General features: G+C 42.1%; 2 pseudogenes; one reads left to right on the top strand and one right to left on the bottom strand.

Moving 5' to 3' along the window:
* Positions 1 to 6,449: 6,449 nt before the first annotated feature.
* LOC139026518 (semaphorin-4D-like) lies at positions 6,450 to 17,645 on the bottom strand (annotated as a pseudogene).
* LOC112077854 (erythroblast NAD(P)(+)--arginine ADP-ribosyltransferase-like) lies at positions 9,576 to 10,301 on the top strand (annotated as a pseudogene).
* Positions 17,646 to 18,077: the final 432 nt, after the last annotated feature.

Genomic DNA, 18,077 nt, shown 5'->3' with positions numbered 1-18,077 from the left:
GCATGAGAGCGAAAGTGAATGAGGGGCAAACCAGAATGAGGAGGCGGAAGCAATGAAGAGAAGCAGAGAGCGAAAAGGAATAAAGGGAAAGCATGAAAGCGGAATAGAATGAGGGAAAGCATGAGGCGACAAGGGAATGAAGGGGAGGGCATGATAGAGACAGGGAATGATTTGGATTAGCTGAACAGAGACAAGGCAGTGAAGACAGAATATAGATCTCACAAGTCCTGACCATATTCTCACCTATAATATCTTTAAAATAACTTGTAGTTAATCTAACGCGACGTACTTTAAGGTAAAACTTCAATTTACGTAAACATTCCCATTCAAGACAACATTACATGAATAAGTGGCAAAATTAACTCCTATTAGTTTGTAACTTCACCAGATCTGAAATACCTCACGCATATTATGCAATCATGATGGGACCCTGTCAACCTACCAGGTCTCTCACATCTCAGTCATAAACAAAGGAATGGAACCCTGTCAACCTACCAGGTCTCAAAATCTCAGTCATCAAAGGAATTGGACCTGTCAACTACCAGGTCTCTCAACATCTCAGTCATAACAAAGGAATGGAACCTCTGTCACCTACCAGGTCTCTCACATTCTCAGTCATAACAAAGGAATGAACTCTGTCAACCTACCAGGTCTCTAACATCTCAGTCATAACAAAGGAATGGAACCTGTCAACCTACCAGGTCTCTACATCTCAGTCATAACAAAGGAATTGGAACCCTGTCAACCTACCAGGTCTCTCACATCTCAGTCATAACAAAGGAATAGACCCTGTCAACCTACCAGGTCTCAACATCTCAGTCATAACAAAGGAATGGAACTTCGTCAACCTACCAGGTCTCTCAACATCTCAGTTCATACAAAGGAATGGACCCTGTCAACCTACCAGGTCTCAAACATCTCAGTCATAACAAAGGAATGGATCCCTGTCAACCTACCAGGTCTCTCACATTCTCAGTCATAACAAAGGAATGGAACCCTGTCAACCTACCAGGTCTCTCACATCTCAGTCATAACAAAGGAATGGACCCTGTCAAACCTACCAGGTCTCTCACATCTCAGTCATAACAAAGAATGGAACTCTGTTCAACCTACCAGGTCTCTCACATCTTCAGTCATAACAAAGGATATGACCCTGTCAACCTACCAAGGCTCTACATCTCAGTCATAACAAAGGAATGGATCTCTATCAACCTACCAGGTCTCTCACATCTCAGTCATAACAAAGGAATGGAACCCTGTCAACCTACCAGGTCTCTCACATCTCAGTCATAACAAAGGAAAGGAAACAACCATAACCAGCAGAATTAGAATATTGYMATACTGTCTAAATCAAACCCTGGACACTGYCAMGAGAGACCACTGAAAACCAAACACACACTAACTTACCCAGAGGCCTTAGGTGTTGACGCGGTGCATTCTGCACATCAYCCAGTAGAGGGCAATATTTAACTCAACCAGCTAAAGGAAGGATTAGCAGACAAATCATAAACTAGGCCAGGGGTCAGCAAACCTGTTCCTGGAGAGCCGCAGGTACTGCAGGATTTTGTCCCAACTAGGCTCCACACTGTATGTGGGTGAGTATGTGAAGGGGACAACTGAATGCATTCAACTGAGACGTTTCTTCCACATTTAACCCAACCCTTCTGAATGAGAGAGGTGCAGGGGTCTACCTTAATCGACGTCATTGGCGACAGGGGAGAATGGCAGATTTTTCCAACTTGCTGGCTGGGGGATTTGAACCAGCAACTTTTAGATTACAGTCCCGAAGCTCTTAACCATTAGGTTATGCAACACTGAGGCATACATGAGAGCATAAGCTATTCCGGACGACTGTGTGATCACGCTCTTTGTAGCTGGTGTGAGTAAGACCTTTAAACAGGTCAACATTCACAAGGCTGCGGGCTTAGACTGATTACCAGGAAGTGTGCTCCGGGCAAGAGCAGATTTACAACCATTCAACAGCAATGGCTCATGTGAAGGGCAGTATGGTAATGACCCTATCCTGTAGTACGTTATCAAGATYAGCTACAAGCCTTGTGTCAATACACCTGTCCAGGCAGAAGGAGAAGTCAGCCTCTGATGTCCAGAAAAGGACAGAGGAATGAGCCCAACGTATAAAGTTTTTCTAAAACGAACTAGTAACTAGACAGGCACAAGAGTTTGTGGGGTATGAACGTGACTTAAACTGAAGTGGCACGTTAGTTGTAAATGCAAATTGGCATACAGGTCATTGGTTCACAACCCTAGTCCTGGACTGCACCTGATTAAGCTCTGAGCAAACAGTGAATAAGCCTGAAATTGTTCAAGTAGTGTGAAGGGGATCATGGTCATGAGTGAGTTAGAGAGAAGATACCCCAGTTAAACATCGCCTAGGGACATTAGAGTTACAATTAGTTGTTCATACATTACTTTCTGTAATTGGGCATYGGTGAGTGTCTAGAAGCAATGTCAGTTAAAACATAAGATTCATTTGTGTCAGCACTCAAAAACTAGATTTCAAAGTTATTTTATGCTGTTTTATTCATTTAGAGGCAACGAGCTAAAACAAACATTGAGTACTGACAACAGTAGAAGCTCAGCTACAACACAGTATAAAACTAGTCCTACTCGGTGTAGAGTTATGGAGTAAACATGATGTCAAGTGGCATGTACATGTCAGTCTTCCATCTTCCTTTGGCAACACTCAGTTTCCACAAAAGGGCAGAGGAATAAGACCAACAGATTCAAAACTAACTATTAAAAACAGCCAATGGGAGACCGGCACGAAAGTTTGTATTGTATGAATGAGACCTGTACTGAAGTGGCATTTTATCTATGCAAATAGCAGATACAGGATAAATGACTGTCCGGAGGGAGGGAGGCGCACCAAAGTGAAGGCAACTTGGTAARATCACAGCCACAAGCACCAGAGAGCTGTAACCTGATGATAACTAGGATCATCTTTGAGTATACTCTAGATTGTAGTGAAGATGGTGACGTTTGTAGTGTGGGCTGTCTTCTCATTGACCTTCCGTATGGGTCAATGGAATGTATGTTGTGTGTGTGTGCACATGTCACATACCCTAACTGAATGTTAAACATTTTAAATCCTAAAAAGGTGAAATAGCTAAATCCTTTTTCTCCTCTCCAAAGTGAGGCCTGACACCATTCTGGACATGGCACTTATCCATCGGACTTTCATCTGTCGATGATGCATACAAGGGCTGTGTTCCAGCTATGTTGACCAAGGTGAAAGTGTACCTGAAAGACAAGATTACAGCCAATACGACGACTTCGGGACTYGTTGGACAGAACATTATGATAATCCTGACAACAATAAAGCTGATGGGGAATTTACAGTTGAACATATTGTTGCAATCAAGTTGTACTCWGGTATTTTTTACAAAACATTCAATGATGCAGTTYGTGTGGGAAAAGATAAATACAAAGCAAAAACATTTGAGTTCTATGCATGGCAATTTCTGCTGTCTGAGCCATACGTATTCTGAAAGAAAAAAATTATCCCAATGAATATTTGAAAATCGTATACCGTGGAACTAAATGTGTTAGTTAACCAGGGTCAATTAAATCAAGAAATTAGATTTGGCAAATTCCTCTCAACCTCTACTTCTCAGACTCTTGCTGCAGATTTTGGAAATTAAAATTGTTGCTATGGTGCCTCTGTGGAAAAATATTAGATCGTGGGGTCACTTGAGCCAGAGGTTTTGATCCCCCCCTTATGAGAAATGTAAAATTGAGAAACCTGTGGTGCAAAGTTAGTTTGAAACTGAAAAGTGCAACATATTTAAGTGATCTGAACTGTGCTTTAGTGTAAATACAGATCAAGCCCCTGTTAGGAATCAGATAATGATTCTACTACTTTGCCGTATGTGGAGAAACAGATCAGCAATATCCGTACCTATTTGCATTGAGATTTAAATTATTAATATGACATCTTACATTTACTGAAATCTGTCATCTAGATGGTTCCTCTGTCTACAGCTTCTATCAATACCAACACTGTAAAATGTTATAACCCACTGCCTTAAAATTGTAAGTTATGTCAACACGGGACATTTTGTTAACATAACCTCATATTAGTATACAAGTTCATTCAACTCTAAATTGTACATCCAGGGTAAAGTTATATTGTGTGAATACAGCAATCTATTGAGTCATGTGCGTGGTCCATATCTTTTTGAGAGATACATTCATCTTGGTTCATTTTCCGTCAAGATGTTTTAATCGACTTCTGCTTTTCTTAAACTTTTGTTTCCAAATATATTTTGTTATACAAATATATTTTCAATATCTGTTAGTTATATTTTAATCAAGTTAGTGGGTCACTGTTTATTGTTACATTCTGACATCAGGACACAGATATTGAGATGTTAACAGTCAATAGACTTGTACTACCCTGTGTAACGGACTCCATAGGGGATGCTTGCAGCTACTGCCAACATTAATAAAGAAAAACATTCTGCTCATTATTACATTCACATGTCTTTGTTAAACTTCCACTGAAGCCTCCTCCACTTTTGAGAGACTTAGGCCATGACACACTATTAACTAATGAATGAGTCAATTAATTAGTTGTTCAGTAAAGAGATACTGGAAACTACCAGTTGGCATTGAAGGAACTTTTATGTTTTTACTGCATTGTGTAGAAATGGAAATAGAAAATATATTTTTTCAAACATTCAAAATAATGTAAAGCTTTCAGAATCTTGTAAAGAAATATGTAAAAATGCAACATAAGGCAACATGGCATATAATAATAATCATAATAATTATATTAATAATAATGTCATAGAAATACTTTTGACTGTCACATGACCTTTCACCTTCGGCCAAATAAGGACTGTCTTGCTCCACAGTGCGCAGGCTACGTTACATCTTAATCAGATAACCGCTCAAATCAGATGTCTGGAACACTGGTTAGAGTTATTGACCAAGAGAGATAGAAATAGAGAGAGATCGACAGACAAAGAGAGAATCAGGGAGACAGACAGACAGAGACAGACAGAGAGCGATTGTGAATCCAAAATCACCCCTTGCCCTACCAACTCGCTCGGTGAGCCCTCTGTTGTCACGTGTTGCTGACGAAACTCAGAGGGTGACTTCTAGAGAATGGCGAGGGGAACAATAACCCTTCAACTTTGGGATACTCAAGACTTGAATGATGCAATTCATGTTCCAATTTGTTTTCCAGTGTTCCCATAGAACAACATCACTGGAAGTTCCCCACCTTTCTTTCTTTTGTTTCTACAAATATGTACGAGGCTCCATAATGTAATGCCCACACTGGGAGACCCCTAATGCGAAACAACTGCTACAGTAAACAACTTCACCATAGGTTGCATACAGACCTGGGTTCAAGTACCTTAGCTGTGCTTGATTGAGCATGCTTGCTGCAATGGAATCAAAAGGAAAGTCCCAAAAGTGCAAATCCTGCACACCTGGCACACCGGGCAGATTAAAGAAAACACACAAAGTATTTGAAATATTTAAAATAGTATTTGAACCCAAGCCTGGTCATATATAGAATTTACTGTAACTATATGTACTGCAGCATTTAATGTAATTTTATTTACTGTAGCATTTACTGTAACTATATGTACTGTAGCATTTACTGTAACTATATGTACTGTAGCATTTACTGTCACTATATGTACTGTAGCATTTACTGTAACTATATTTACTGTAGCATTAACTGTAACTATATATACACTGTAGCATTTACAGTAACTATATTTACTGTAGTATTTACAGTAACTATATTTACTGTAACTATGTTGTATACCATCTGTGATTGAATGGGCCACCACAACAATGCAAACAATGGAACAAATGCATGCTATGAGATTTTCACATAAAACTAGCAAATCAAATCAAACTGTATTGGTCGTGTACACAGATTTTACCATAAAACTAGCACTTCAAATCAAACTGTATTGGTCGTGTACACAGATTTTACCATAAAACTAGCACTTCAAATCAAACTGTATTGGTCGTGTACACAGATTTTACCATAAAACTAGCACTTCAAATCAAAATGTATTGGTCGTGTACACAGATTTTACCATAAACTAGCACTTCAAATCAAACTGTATTGGTCGTGTACACAGATTTTACCATAAAACTAGCACTTCAAATCAAACTGTATTGGTCGTGAACACAGATTTTACCATAAAACTAGCACTTCATATCAAACTGTATTGGTCGTGTACACAGATTTTACCATAAAACTAGCACTTCAAATCAAACTGTATTGGTCGTGTACACAGATTTTACCATAAAACTAGCACTTCACATCAAACTGTATTGGTCGTGAACACAGATTTTACCATAAAACTAGCACTTCAAATCAAACTGTATTGGTCGTATACACAGATTTTACCATAAAACTAGCACTTCAAATCAAACTGTATTGGCGTGTACACAGATTTTCACATAAAACTAGCACTTCAAATCAAACTGTATTGGTCGTGTACACAGATTTGCATATGTTATCGCCAGGTGGCGGTGTTGTGTTTCTAGCTCCAAACGTGCAGTAATAATACCTARAAAACAATATGCACATCATCCAAAGTAAAAATAAAGAAATGGTGAAATATCAGAACGACCACTTGATTTCTATGCTATACCTGTGGTGCTAAAGGAATGACATCCCATGACATTGATATGAAGCTCTAAATAAGTCTCAGATTACATAACAACAAGCACAATTGTAGAAACATGTACTACATTTATGGGGGTTATAATAAAGTAATTCAATTACATAAAGGTATTCAAAACGAGTCATATTATTCACAATTAAGGGGTATATTTCAGTATGTGATATTACTGGACACCTTGCAGACAGTGGCTTTAACTAGTTGTATGAGGTATTTTAGTGCTGGGCTGGAACAATAGTCTAAAACCTCAAGGTATAATTCAAATGATCTCATGGCAGAATTTACATGATCTCATGGCAGAATTTACATGATCTCAAGGCAGAATTTACATGATCTCAAGGCAGAAATTGTTAGAGGCACTATTGAACACATGACAGTATTATCTAATGTGGTTGAGGTTTATTCAAAGGGACAGAAAAAAGACCAGTATAGACAGAGCCAGGTATATTTACGTGTTATAGGATATTTTCAGCAATAGCTGTAGCTATTGTCAGATCGATTGTTACAAAGGCCAAGCAGACAGAAAACATTGTAATGGTGCAGGAACGTGTAGCAGACAAGGCTCTGACATTTAAAACAACACTGAATGATATAATAGCTAGTAGTGAGAGAGGAGACACCCCACTCAAACCCACTGGTTAGGGACATTCATTAAGAAGTTTTTTTTTACATTTGTTGAAGACACTGTCTCAATATGACGTATTGTATTTGGCATTAAAGAAGAGAGGGTGGATGAGGGTGGTATTGACTTGGGAGGAGGGGATGTTCAGTAAGAGGGACAGTAGACATGTCCAGACTTGTGAAAATGTATAACAACTCAACAGTATGTTACTAATTTACAGTGCTGTATGGGAATGGCTATGGCCTCTATCCTGCAGTACGTTATCAGACAAAGATACAGAACTAGCCTTTTGTTAATGGTCCTGTCCAGGCAGAACTATAAGCCTTGTGTTAATGGTCCTGTCCAGGCAGAACTATAAACCTTGTGTTAATGGTCCTGTCCAGGCAGAACCATAAGCCTTGTGTTAATGGTCCTGTCCAGGCAGAACTATAAGCCTTGTGTTAATGTTCCTGTCCAGGCAGAACTATAAGCCTTGTGTTAATGGTCCTGTCCAGGCAGAACTTTAAGCCTTGTGTTAATGGTCCTGTCCAGGCAGAACTATAAGCCTTGTGTTAATGTTCCTGTCCAGGCAGAACTATAAGCCTTGTGTTAATGGTCCTGTCCAGGCAGAACTATAAGCCTTGTGTTAATGGTCCTGTCCAGGCAGAACCATAAGCCTTGTGTTAATGGTCCTGTCCAGGCAGAACTATAAGCCTCGTGTTAATGTTCCTGTCCAGGCAGAACTATAAGCCTTGTGTTAATGGTCCTGTCCAGGCAGAACTTTAAGCCTTGTTTAATGGTCCTGTCCAGGCAGAACTATAAGCCTTGTGTTAATGTTCCTGTCCAGGCAGAACTATAAGCCTTGTGTTAATGGTCCTGTCCAGGCAGAACTATAAGCCTTGTGTTAATGGTCCTGTCCAGGCAGAACTATAAGCCTTGTGTTAATGTTCCTGTCCAGGCAGAACTATAAGCCTTGTGTTAATGGTCCTGTCCAGCAGAACTATAAGCCTTGTGTTAATGGTCCTGTCCAGGCAGAACTATAAGCCTTGTGTAATGGTCCTGTCCAGGCAGAACTATAAGCCTTGTATTCATGTTCCTGTCCAGGCAGAACTATAAGCCTTGTGTTAATGGTCCTGTCCAGGCAGAACTATAAGCCTTGTATTCATGTTCCTGTCCAGGCAGAACTATAAGCCTTGTATTCATGTTCCTGTCCAGCAGCACTATAAGCCTCATGTCCATGGTCCTTGTGGGGCAGAGGTAAGGCTGTGACTTTGCAACCAAATTATTTTACTGTTCTCGGTCACATAATAGACTTGTATTGTCATACAAGGTGCCGCTGATGGAATCAGTAGCCTAAAAATGATTTACATGGCCCCAGTTGCATATGCAACCAAATTACTTTTCTATGCAAATTCAATAATAGTTGCACAAATAGGCTCACAGTGAGCAGTGAACAAAATAACCATAGCAATGAAGTTGACAATAGCTTTTTAGTAGCATAAATCCATTCTATTTTTACGGTTGCAGCCCTAAAACATGTAATTGCATTTAATGAAATGAATCAGATCCAATGAGTTACCACCCGTAGAGCGGGGTACCTCTATGATACATTAATAACGTAAGAAAACTGTTATGGAAATAGTACTCATTTTACAGAGCACTTCTAATAAAGCTTCAAAATTACACCAATTATTACTGTGTAGCACCTACAGACTGTAGTCTTAAAGGAGGACTGAGTACGGCCAAAATGTCACAATACAACTTAATCATTTTCAGTAAGTCATGAAAAAGTATTCATGAATAAGTTTAAATTCCTATGAATTGTTAATAACATCCAAAGAGTGTGCCACTTTACCAATCGTGGTGGAAAATCATTTATTAATCAGTTACTAGTGCTGGTAAACACTCATGTGTCTTCACTTCACCGTACCCAATACATGTACAAGTATGTTTACACATAAAGGCTTCATAACATAAATGAGAGACATTTGGCAGAGACAATGTAGCTTGCTTATAACAGTTCATGTGGAGTGGGTGTTATAATGTTTATGTCATTACTGCATAAGACTACATAAAACTATGTAGGCTTATAAAGAGTGTACGATAATAGGGCTTTRTGACAATGTCATGTATATAAAGGCTTCATGACTCTTTATGTCATGCATATAAAGGTTTTATGAATGCTTTATGAATAATACATTTCACCACTGTAATTAAAGTGTTATCATTGTCTCTTCCCTTTCCTGAAGATTCATCCCCGACTGAATCGTGGCAATCCCGACCCAATACACCTTGACATGGCCCCTGACTCTTTCGATGACTCCTATGAGGGCTGCAGGGAGAATATGCTCTGTGAGGTGACAAACAACTTCCTAGCAAAGGAGAAAAAAAGTACAGAAAATGTCAATGCGCTTGGTGGGAAGCTTTGGGATTTTATGACAACCATAAACATAACATTGAACTGTCTAATGACCATTATGTGTGTGTATGGGCAATTCATGTGTATGTAAATCCAACAGAGATGATTTTCGAGCCATTCAATGAGGCCACTACCCTAGGGAAGCACTACAARACCGTTTAAAAGTATCACTCCTTGCATTTCCTGTTGTCTGGTGCCTTACGTAGTATTCTTAATAAAGACCCGGGAAAACAGTGTGTAGAAACCTTAAGGCGAACCCGGTTAGCTTACAAAGGAAAAAAAGATGACAATGTGATTTGGCCAATTTGTTTCATCATCTACCTACGAGCGTGTGGCGAAAATGTTTGCAGATTGGAAGACATGTTTTAAGATCACTACCTGTTTTGGTGCTTCCCTGGCAGGTTTATTTCAATTGAACGATGAAGAAGAGGTATTGATTCCCCCATATTAGGTTTTCAAAATTGCTGAGGTAACCAAGAATAAAGTATTGGAAGATAAGGACAAAGATGATAAGAGTGAACGTGAGATTGTCTATGAACTAGAGAGCACAAAAACAACCAAAAGTGACTTGAATTGCCATATTGTCGATAATGACAAAAAATAACAAAACCTGTAACATCTGACATTAGTGACATGTTAAATGTCTTGGTCGAGTTCCAGGCCCACTTCATTGCAGACATTGCATTGCATCAACCAATGGTCGGTGCCACTTCATCGACTGCACAGTCGGGCATCAGATTGCTATAACATATAATCTGCTAARCTGATATGTTAAACACCTACCCAAYCGTTGTGAGATCTGGCAGGCGTCTGCAATGTAGTCAGGCAGGAACACCACCCATCTTTTGCCCAGGTTCATGTGTTTCCTGGTGCAGCGTCTTGCGTTCAAGGGCGGGACTTGGCTGCTAAATACCAGGATTTGGGTCAGTCTTGTGCTCCCCACGCTGAGTGAAGGTTGGTGTGCCTTTTGATGAAGGAAGTGGTGACCCAGTCACTTGAGAAAACCCAGTAGCGGCATCCTTGAATTAATTTGTAAGTATGTGGGGAGTGGTTTCCCAGACACAGAGAGTATTCAATGAGTTTGCTTTTTAGTCCAGGACGAGTCTAAATCTGTGTCTGGGAAAACACCCCTAAATGTCTATGGCAAGTTGCTGTTTCCCACTATGGCCAAGCTGTAACAAAATTGGCTGTAACATAAACATTTATGAAACAAAAAAAAATTGCCTTGTGGTGTTGTGTCATGAAGTGTTGCAAAGAAGCCGGAAATGTGGGAATATTTAGTACAGGGATGGGCAACGGGCGGCCCACAGGCAATTCCTTCTCTACACCCCATGGCAAAATGTGTAGAATTACAGGAAATGAGCTGTAAATCAGCTAATTTTCCTCTTCGCACCATGGCAAAATGAGTAGAATTGCATTAGTTAATTGGAAAATGCAAAATGTTCTCTACATCCCAAAGCAAAATGTGTAGAATTACACAAAATGAACTGTAAATCATAAAAACATATCTGCCTGCTGCTGTTAAGAGTGGGGCCACTAAATGTTTTGCTTGCAATAGGTGTGGGGAGGGGGGCAACTGCAGCCCGTCATGTTGAGTTCTGATTTGTTTGTGGTCCATCCCTGATTTAGTAAAAGTCTCATGCATTTTTTGAACTTGTGTTGTACTGACCTTTGAATGACCTAAATCTTCAAAATCTAATATTATAGTTAAGTAGAACATGTGCTCACCTCCCTCTTCTGAATTATAATATTACATGGCYCACTGATTATAGTTATTAAGATTTCATATTATATGACATACTGAATTAACAAAGTTAAATGCTTCGATAAAATTATACAGGAAAACTACCAATTGGTACTGGGGGAATATTTACTGAAATATGCTTTGTTCAGGAATAGCAAACAATGGATAACAACAACTACAAAACATTCTCAAATATTACAAAAATACATTTCCCCCCAAAAAAGATTCAAAATCATGTAAAAAAAAAGCAAGTCAAATGTACATGCACAGACAACTTAATTAAAGGGAAATCCCACCACTTGTCATCCTCATGTTCATTATCTCCAGCACAATGCCAGTGTCTAAACATGTGAAAACGGTGCATTTCTACGTTTTGTCGAAAAATATATAATGTTCTAGCCAATGGCATTAAAAGTAAAAACATTTTAAAAACTATTTTCATCAAACACTGAGATTTGCAGTGACGTGGGGCGCAAGTATATACCCTCCCGCTGGCTAGAAACTGGTTGCAGGTTTGGAAATCACTATCATTTTTACTTTTAATCCTACCCTGTGATGTCACTAGCTTTGTTTCAATCCAATTGGCGACAGATTTTCATGTGAATATTCTAAAACATTCATCAGAAAAATATGCACATTTTCCCACCAGTGCTGCGTTTCCGCCAAACTGACTWGGCGGAAACAGTGGGTGCTTCCATCGCATTTTCAACTGTGTTGCGATAAATAGCAAATGTGCCCACTCTGGTCTTTGCAAGTGCGCTCTAGCCAGCAGCTGGCAGATACAGTGCGGGTAGGCTTGCCTACATGAGAATATTATGGATAAGAGCAAGAGTATTCTTTTTATTTGTCAACAGCAGCCAAGATCGATCATCATGTCATTCAGAATAAGACCCCCGATATTTATTGGAAAGGCGCATACAAACTTATCACCGTGCACTTTCACCACCCTGTGAAGTTCATCATCACTTATTTCATCTGTAGCCTAAATAAACTGCATGGTTTCCCCAGTTGTAGGTGGAGGACCACACAACATGTCATCGCATCGATATGATGGTTATTATATCAATATTTGTCTATAAAGGTGGTGTTTCCACTCCATTTCTCACATAATTCATTTTACCAACACAAAACCATCACCTTGTCCAGCGTATTTTGTTTTGTCGACATTTGGAAAGTTTACCCAAAAATGTGCTGTTTCATCAGGCCTGTCTGACATGTTTTACTCGGTAAAAAGGTTGGATGGAACCTGGTTACAGAGAAGCAGAGAGAGAGAGACAGAGAGAGACATAGAGACACAAGAGAGAGAGAGACACCAGATAGAGAGAGAGACACATAGAGAGACAGAGAGAGCGACACAGAGAACACATAGAGATACAGAGAGAGAGAGAAGTCAGAGAGAACACAGAGAGAGAGACACGAGGAAGAGACACAGAGAAGGGAGAGGAAAGCATCAGAGAGAGCAGTCTGTAAGCGGTACCTGGCAAACCACTTCCTTCAATTAAGTCAATTCTGGACATCGCTTCACAAAACGCCACTCTCCCGATTGGCCGACTCACCTCCCATCTCCCTGTCATTCTCCCTCCATTTCTGTCCTCTAATGGGGTGTGCTGGCCTGCTCTCCAGCACAGCCTCTTCAGGAACACAGTGGCTCCTAAAGCTCCAACCAGCACCCCCAGCAGGACACAGGAGATGTACACCCATACCGGTGTCTCCACAGCCCCGGGTCCACCCTGCCTTCGACACTGAGGTCCTCCATGGTGAGCTGGTAGGAGGCTGTGAGGCAGGGTTCGCTACCCAGGAATAATCACCCTGGGCTGAGCAGCGGCAGGAGTAGAGGCCCAGGCTGGATCCAGAGACGGTGACTTCCAGGTGGGAGTGGTGCTGCTGGGTGTGGCGGCCCTGGGGGTGCTCCCAGACGCAGGGGAGAGGGGAGAGATGGGGGTGGTCACAGGGGAGGAGGACCACCAGGCCCTTCTTCACACGCAGCTCTTTCACCACAGGGGAACAACGACCTGAGATGGGAAGGGGGTGGGAGGGAGGACAGAGAGAGGTAGAAGCAGAGATAGAAAGAGGAGTTGGAGGGAGAGGAGGAGTGAGAAGGAAGGATGGAGAGTAAAAGAGAGAGAAAGGGAGAGATAGGAAGTATGGGAGATGGGTAAGAGGAGGGAGTTACAAGAGGAGAGGAAGAGCGAGAGATCGTCCTAATTCTGTTTGGAAATGTAGTAGATTTGGTGGATGTGTTTAATAGTGGAATAGATGTGGTATGAGGGCTGTATGCATGTTTAATAGTGGAAAATGTGATAAGGGCTTTATACGTTTTTAAGAGTGGAATAGATGTGATATAATAACCTTATGCATGTTTAATACTGGAATAGATGTTATATAAGGGCCTAAAACATGTTTAATAGTGGACTAGATGTGATATAAGAACCTTACGCATGGGTAATAGTGGAATATAATTGATATAATTATTATATATGTTTTTTCAAACCTTTATTTAACTAGACAAGTCAGTTAAAAACAAATTGTTATTGGCAATAACGGCCTACCCAGGCCAAACCCTAAACCAGACGATGCTGGGCCAAATGTGCGTCGCCCTATGGGACTCCCAATCACGGCCGGTTGTGATACAGCCTGGAATAAAACAAGGGTCTGTAGGACGCCTCTAGCACTACAATTAAAATCCACCTGTTTAATAGTGGAATAGTGTTCATACTCACCCTCTCCAGTGCCACACACATTCAAAGGGTCCCCTGACTTCCTCTGCACTGGAGAGCTGAGGACAGAGAAAGAGAGATGGTGAGATGTGATGGTGACAGTGAAACAACTAGTTTGAAAGGAAGGAAGATAAAGCAATGTTTTGGACAGCAGGAAAGAGAGAGAGACAGAGAGAGACAGAGAGAGACAGAGAGAGAGAGAGAGCAAGAGAGACCAGAGAGAGAGAGAGAGAAGAGAGAGAGAGAGAGAGAGACGAGAGAGAGAGAGAGAGAGAGAGGAGAGGAGAGAGAGAGAGAGAAGAGAGAGAGAGATACAACTATATTTATGTTTTTATTTTCCTTTTTGCACATCATTACAACACTGTATTTTAGACATAATATGACACTTAAAATGTCTTTATTCTTTTGGAGTGTACTGTTAAATGTAAACTTTTTATTGTTTATTTCACTTTTGTTTATTATCTATTTGACTTCCTTTGGCAATGTAAAACATATGTTTCCCATGACATTAAAGCCCTTGAATATTTATTTCAGAGAGAGAGAGGGAAAGAGAGAGACTCAAACCACCACAAAGAGAATGCTATGTAGACTCACTCCACAACACAGGCTCTCTTGTTGACGTCCACACACAACCCAGTCCTGCTGCCCGGGCACACACCTGACAGCTGGAGTACACCCTGCACCCCTCTACTGGACACGGGACAGAGAGGGGGTGAGCCTACCACCACATGGCCCTGGAGGGAGCAAAAGGGTTAAAGATGTCTGTGTGTCTGTTGAGTGTGTTGTTGTTGTGTGTGTGTTGTGTGTGTGTGTGTGTGTGTGTGTGTGTGTGTGTGTGTGTGTGTGTGTGTGTGTGTGTGTGTGTGTGTGTGTGTGTGTGTGTGTGTGTGTTGTGTGTGGTGTGTGTGTGTTGCGTGGTGTGTGTGTGTGTCTGATACCTGGTGTATGAGGATGTTGTTGACGGCCTCTACTGAGTTTGTCAGAGGGATCTCCTGCAGCAGAGTAGCAGTACGACCAACGATAGACACACTGTGCAACTCTCCCTGATCTGTGTGAAAACACACATCGATTCACACCACAGAACATAATCAACCACAAAATGAGATATTTTCTGATATGTCAGCATAGTCAATTAACTGCCTGGTCTATTGATTACTTGATGTTTCTTCTCTCTCACCTGTTCCCAGGTGTAGTAGGGCAGCATCACTGTTGGAGATGTTGGTGGCTGTGATCCTGGTGTATATGGTTCCCCTCCTCAACCAGAAGGGGCGCTGCGTCCACAGTGTCCGTCAACAGAGGGTGTTCCTTGACAAACTGCAGCACGCGGTCGGGCATGTCGAAGGAGGAGTTATAACCCTGGGCTCTCAGGACTCGTTGATACACTGAGGGGGAACAGAGAACATTCAGCATGTTATGACGATGATGGACATACTAGGACACTATATGATAATAACCCTTAAATGGAAAATGACTACGTGGATTTGTCCAATAACAGAAACACTCATTTTCAAAAGAAGCACTAACTTTCGCTATCCGTTGCAAAACGTTTTTAAAATGTTTTCCATTGCATGCCCTAATAAATACAACCCAGGTGAGTCTGGTGAATACCTGTCCAGGTCGGGGGTCGGGTACAGACTCAGAGCTCCCACTGTTCACACAGTTCCTCTTCATATCTCTGAAGCCTCCCGTTGCAAAACACCTTGTATGTCAGCAGGCTGTACACACACACTGCTGTCACGCGCTCTCCTTTCCTACACACACACACAATTACCATGTTCATTACAGTAATGCCGTCTGTATGAGTCATTGTAACATAATATTCATATTAGTGATCTCCTCTCTTCTTCCTCACAATCTGTCCTTCTCTCCTTCTCTCTTCCTCCACCCCATTCCCCCATCCTACTCCTCCTCTACCTCCCATCTCTCTCCATCTCTCACTCTCCTCTCTCCCCATCTCTCTCCACTCCTCTCTCATCCTCCCTCTCTCCCCATCCTCTACTCCTCCTCTACCTCCTCTCTCCCCATCTCTACTCCTCCTCTACCTCCTCTCCTCTCCTCTCATCTCTACCTCCTACCTTACTCCTCTCTCCCCATCTCTACTCCTCCTCTACCTCCCTCTCTCTCCCATCTCTACCTCCCTCCCATCTCTACCTCCTCTATCCTACCTCTCTCTCTCCCATCTCTACTCCTCCTCTACTCCCTCTCTCTCTCTACTCTCTAACTCCTCCTACTTCTCTCTCCCTCATCTCTACTCTCTCTACTCCTCTCTCCCATCTCTACTCTCTCCTCTACCTCCCTCTCTCCCCATCTCTACCTCTCCTCTCACTCCCTCTCTCTCTCCCATCTCTACTCCTCCTCTACCTCCTCTCTCCCCCATCTCTACTCCTCCTCTACCTCTTCTCTCCTCCTCTACTCCCTCTCCCATCTCTACTCCTCCTCTACCTCCTCTCTCCTCCTATCTCTCTACTCTCCCCCTCTACCTCCTCCTCTCCCCATCTCTACCTCTTCCCTCTACTCTCCCTCTCTCCCCATCTCTCACTCTCTCCTACTTACTCCTCTCTCCCCATCTCTACTCTCCTCTACCTCCCTCCTCCCCATCTCTTACTCTCCTCTACTCCCCTTCTCCCCATCTCTACCCTCTCTCTACCTCCCTCTCTCCCCCATCCCTCTACTCCTCTCTACCTCCCTCCTCCCCATCTCTACTCCTCCTCTATCTCCCTCTCTCCCCAATCTCTACCTCCCTCTCTCCATCTCTACCCTCCCTACTCCCTCTCTCCCCATCTCTACTCTCCTCTACCTCCCTCTCTCCCATCTCTACTCCTCCTCTACCTCCCTCTCTCCCCATCTCTACTCCTCCTCTCACCTCCCTCTCTCCCCATCTCTACCCCATCTCTACCCCTCTCCCCCTCTACCCCCTTATCCCCTGGGAGGTGAAGGGGTGTAGAAGTGTGTGCTGCTGGGGTCTCCCGGCGGTGTTCCAGGGGGTAGGTGTGGGTCAGGACGGTGTACGGCTGGCCACTGTCCCGTCCTACACACCAGCTGAGCCTTCAGGAAACTGGTCCAGCGCTTCTGCAGGGTCTTAGAGCCCCCATGTCTCCCTGGCAGACAGGGAAAGGGATGGGGGAGAGGGGATAGACAGATGGAGAGAGAGCACGAGAACAAAGCCACACATGAGCAAAATAGAGGGAGAGAGAGAGAAAGAGAGGAAAGACAGACAGAGAGAGATGTATCTCACCTTGCAGACTCTGGCACCCGTGTGACCCTGACCTTGGTATAAAGGTCGTACTCTCTGGCATTCTCCGTGAAGAAGAAGTAGATTTTATCATCGTCTCCAGGACTCCCTGACCAGGGCCGAACTCACAAACTCTGGATCTGGACTCCTCAGAGAATTACATATAATGACATATTATATGTAGTGCTTCCCAACTCCAGTCCTCAAAAACCCTGACGGTCACATGTTCGTTGTAGCCCAGACAAACTTGTACATTTTCCATCAGTGATGTTTCCACCAAACTGTCTTTTTGCGGATAAAAATCAATGTGTGATGACGTAGACACACAAAACATTTTTTTTGCTTAAGTTTTCATGTACCGAATAAAATGTAAATTCAATGTGTTTCCATTTTACTGTACCGATAGTTATATCCCAAAAACTGTTGGGTTAAATAGCAAATGTAGATATTCTGGTCTTGGCAGCGAGCGCTCTAGCCAACAGCTCACAGATACAGTGTGGACTAAGTCTATGTCATGCAAGATCACATCATGTCATCAAAGAATAAGACCCTCGATATTTATTGGAAAAGAAGCATCAAAATCACCTTTGAACTTTCAGTTATTTCATCTGTAGCCTAATAAACGCATGATTTCCCAAGTCATAGTGGAGGACCACACAACATGTTATCGCATGACTCCAAGTTTAC

This window comes from Salvelinus sp. IW2-2015, unplaced genomic scaffold (genome assembly GCF_002910315.2).
Source record: "Salvelinus sp. IW2-2015 unplaced genomic scaffold, ASM291031v2 Un_scaffold4989, whole genome shotgun sequence".
In the NCBI taxonomy this organism is placed as follows: Eukaryota; Metazoa; Chordata; class Actinopteri; order Salmoniformes; family Salmonidae; genus Salvelinus; species Salvelinus sp. IW2-2015.
The sequence above is the reverse complement of the archived record's forward strand: the minus strand, read 5'-3'. Positions and strand labels throughout refer to the sequence as shown.